The sequence below is a fragment of the Ceratotherium simum genome, chromosome 14 (genome assembly GCF_057802395.1).
Source record: "Ceratotherium simum simum isolate JZ-2026a chromosome 14, ASM5780239v1, whole genome shotgun sequence".
In the NCBI taxonomy this organism is placed as follows: domain Eukaryota; kingdom Metazoa; phylum Chordata; class Mammalia; order Perissodactyla; family Rhinocerotidae; genus Ceratotherium; species Ceratotherium simum.
In genome coordinates this window covers 39,760,182-39,764,973 of record NC_141913.1, presented here as the reverse complement: position 1 = coordinate 39,764,973, position 4,792 = coordinate 39,760,182, and positions in this window count along the sequence as shown.

Here is a 4,792-nt window from a genome sequence, read left to right as displayed (position 1 = left end):
CATATTTTATGTTCATTAGTAGAAGAGCTTAACATAGCAATTCTCCCAATATTAATCTATAAATTAAATGTAATTGCATCAAAATCCTAGTTGAAGAGAATTTGGTTCTTAAATATATATGGAAGAACACATGTCTACAAATAGTTAAGACATTTCTCAAAAGAAGAGCCAACGGGTGATGCACCCTACCAAATAATTAGACACATTGCAAAGCTAGAATAATTAGAACAGTGTGGCATTAGCACAAGAACAGCAACTAGAGCAGTGAAACAAGAGAGATCAGAAGCAAAAGCTTATTAAAATGGGGAACTTGGGATAGAAAGACATCAATAATCAGTGGGAAATGGATGAACTATTTAGTAAATGGTCAGGAAAATTATCTCACTCTAGGAAGAAAAATTAAGTTGAATCTCACAACATATGCAAAAAAAACACAAAAAACCTTCAAGCAGATTCAATTCCTAAATTTGAAAAGCAAAATTATAAAGCCAATAGAAGGAAATGTGGAAGAATATTGTTGGGAGTTTGGGGGTAGGAAAATTTTCTTTAAAAAGATGCAAAATGGGGCCGGCCTGGTGGCGCAAGCGGTTAAGTGCGTGTGCTCCGCTGTGGGGGCCCGGGGTTCGCCGGTTTGGATCCCGGGCGCGCACCCATGCACCACTTGTTAAGCCATGCTGTGGCGGTGTCCCATATAAAGTAAAGGAAGATGGGCACGGATGTTAGCCCAGGGCTAGTCTTCCTCAGCAAAAAAGAGGAGGATTAGCATCGGATGTTAGCTCAGGGCTGGTCTTCCTCACAAAAAAAAAAAAAAAAAAGATGCAAAATGTAAAAATTTTAAGGGGAAAAAAATCCCTACATTTGATTAAATCAAAATTAAATGTTTCTGCCCTATGGAGGTCACCATAAACAGAACTAATAGGTGATCAAATGGAAAAAGTTATTTGTAATATTCAAAATCAACACAAAATAAAGATTGGTAATATGCAAAAAACTCCTCAAGATAGCTTTAAGGAAAAGACAGGAAATCTAACAGAAAATAAAATGAGCATAGGATATGATGAGGCAATTCACAGAAGGAGAAACCTGAATGACTAATAAGTCTACAAAGAGATGTTTAGCCTCATTAGTAATCAGTGAAATGTAAATTAAAACTAAATACCATTTCACACCTCTCAGATCAGAAAAAAGAAAATCAGCTACTATTAACAACTGGCAGTGACTAGGGTGTCAGGACATTTAAGGTGCTTTTGGTGGGAGTGTAAATTGGGCAGTCATTTGGGAGAGCAGTTGGCATTGCTGCCTGAAAATAAGACAAACCCAGCAGTTCCACTCCTGAGCTTATCCTCAAAGGAGACGTAAGGTCGTTGGGAGACTCAAATGAATTACATTCAGGAATTAGTCAAATATTAGTTCTTTTGCCCCATTCCTTTTTGGCAAACTCTTATTTCCAAGTGGCTCTCAGACTTTTTCTCCTGGAAATAATGAAGTTGGCAAAAGGGATCTAGAAAAGGAATATCAGTTCACAAGCTGACTGATTGCCAAAGCTAACCCTGTTGTCAACCGTTTCCAGGTTAACAATTCTAGGAACAATAACACTGCATACATCATACAATGTGTGATCTCGTTTCAACTATTCAGTAATTCTGTGAGGAAGGTGCCATTAACTCATTTTTATAGATAAGAAAACAGAGGCTCAAAAGATAAAAAATCCAAAGAAGTCTCACAGCTACTACCCAGGATTGTCAGGGTTTATACTGGATCAGATGTCTAGGAAACACAATGACCTGTTGGGTAATAGTAGTTACTAATCTTTTGGTTGCAAATAACAAAACTTCAACAGGAATAACTGAGAGAGGGAAGCCCTAAGGCAATGGGGAAGGCTTTCATTTCTACCCAAACTACAGCTGCTCTCATCAGGACTTTTCCTGATCCAGAGCCTCTCATTGCTCCTCCTCACTCTGCCCTCAGCATTAACCCCACCAGTCCCCACCTCCCCAACCTCATCTACCATCATCACTGCCTTCCAAGGCCTCACTTAGCAGGAACCGCCATGGATGAAGCTACCACTGCTGCCTCAAGGGCATTTGCATTAGCGGGGGCTCAAAAAAATTGGGAAACGGTGATGGGAAGAAATAGTATGAATAAAAAAGGGAAAAAAAATGCCAAAAGAAGATATACAAATGGCCAAAAGCACATGATAAGAGACCCAATAGTAATAGTCATCAGTGAAATGCAAAGTAAAACCACAATGAGATACCTCTTTATGCCCATTAGGATAGCCAAACTAAAAAGATTGGCCGTACCAAGTGTTGATGAGGATGTGGAGCACCTGGAATGCTCATAGGAGTGTAAAATGGTACAGTCACTTTGGGAAGCAGTTTGGCAGTGTCTTAAAAAGTTAAGTATAACTCAACAAGAAAAAAACAAGCTGATGAAAAAATGGGAAGAGGATATGAACAGACATTTTTCCAAAGAAGATATGCAGATGGCCAACAGGCACATGGAAAGATGCTCAACATCACTAATCATTAGGGAAATGCAAATCAAAACTGCAATGAGATATCACGTTACACCCGTTAGAATGGCTATAATCGCCAAGACAAAAAAATGACAAATGTTGGAGAGGATGTGGAGAAAAGGGAACCCTCATACACTGCTGGTAGAAATGCAAACTGGTGCAGCCACCATGGAAAACAGTATGGAGATTTCTCAAAATATTAAAAATAGAAATACCATATGACCCAGCTATCTCACTAATGGGTATTTATCCAAAAAACTTGAAATCAACAACTCAAAGGGACTTATGCACCCCTATGTTCATTGCAGCATTATTCACAATAGCCAAGACATGGAAGCAACCCAAGTGCCCATCGACTGATGAATGGATAAAGAAGATGTAGCATATATATACAATGGAATACTACTCAGCCATAAAAATGACAAAATCGTTCCAAAATCATTGTTTGCAACAACATGGATGGACCTTACAGGTATTATGTTAAGTGAAATAAGTCAGACAGAGAAAGACAAACACCACATGATTTCATTCATATGTGGAAGATAAACAAACACATGGACAAAGAGAACAGATTAGTGGTTACCAGAGAGGAAGGGGGTTAGGGGCTGGGCACAAGGGATAAAGGGGCACATATATATGGTGACTGACAAATAATAATGTACAACTGAAATTTCACAATGTTATCAACTATTATGACCTCAATTTTAAAAAAAGTTATACATTTATCATATGACCCAGCAATTCCACTCTTAGATATTATCCCCCCAAAATGAAAACATACGTCTTCACAAAGACTTGAACACAAATATTCATAGTAGATTTATTCAAATAGAATTTTGGCTTTTATTCCAGCCGAAAACTGGAAATAACCCAAATGTCCATCCACAGGTGAATGTACAAACAGAGTGTGGTAAATTCATTCAATGATCTACTATATAACAATAAAATGTCATGAATTATTGATACATGCAAAAACATGGTGGTTGGGCCACTCAATTTGGGCATCTCTGTGTTATATAGAGTTAAATGATTTATTATGCTTGTATAGTATTTGTAGTTTTGGAATATTTATGTTGCAGTTCTGGTGTTAACTAACCATTCCTTGTGGGGTTTCTCAAATTTACCTGATAATGAGAATTACCTGAATCATGGCCCAACTATGTCCATGTCCTAATCCATGGAACCTATGAATATTACCTTATATGGCAAAAGGGACTTTGAAGATGTGATGAAGTTAAGGATCTTGAGGTGGGGAGATTATCCTGGATTATCTGGGTGGGCCTGATGTAATCACAATGGTCCTTATTAAAAGGACATAGGAGGAGTCAGAGTCAGAGGAGAAAACAATGTGAGATGGAAGCAGAGATTGGAGTGGTGCACTTTGAAGATGGAGAAAGAAGACACAAGCCAAGGAATACCACTAGAAAGCCACTAGAAGCTGAAAAGGGCAAAGAAACAGATTCTCCCCTCAGAGTCTCTAGAAGAAACCAGTCCTGTCAACACGTTGACATTAGTCCATTGAAACTAAGTTTGGACTTCTCATCTCCAGAACTATAAGATGATAAGTTCGTGTTGTTTTAAGCCACTAAAGTTTTGGTAATTTGTTACAGCAGCAATAGGAAACTCATACACCTGGAGTACTTGTTAAATATACAAATTACCATCCCTCTTCTCTGTAAATTCTGATTCCATTGGTCTGAAGGGGGAGCCTAGGAATCTGTTTTTTAATGGGGGTCCAGGTAATTTTTATCTGCAGGTAAATTTGGGAACTACTGCTGTAGTGGACTGTGATAGCCCAGCCAAATTCCTCACCACCACTTTTCTGATAGCAGACTCCATCTGCTTTGATTCAAGTGTGGAAAGATGACCAAGGATTGACCAGTTCTGGCACTCAGTTGCCCTAGAGCTTGAGACTGGTCCACAGGTGGACATATGGCCCATATTGGCCAGTCACAATCCTTCTCTGGGAATTTATACATGGAAGCCATGTTCTTTCTTTGTGCTGGGATTGCTATGCTAGGATGGGGCATCGCCTGCCATTGCTGGCAACCATCTTGTATGACTGTATGAGGAAGCCCATCTGCAGTAGGAAAGAGGATAATAAACAGAGGGGAGCAGAGTAAAAAGTTAGAAGGAGGCAGAGGAAACCCTGATATCCTTTGAGCTCTGGATCCAGTTGCATCTGATGCTGGTACTATCCCTGTTCTTTTCGCTTATAAGAAATCAATAAATTCTGTTATTGTTCAAGCTCATTGAATTGGTTTTCAGTGTCTT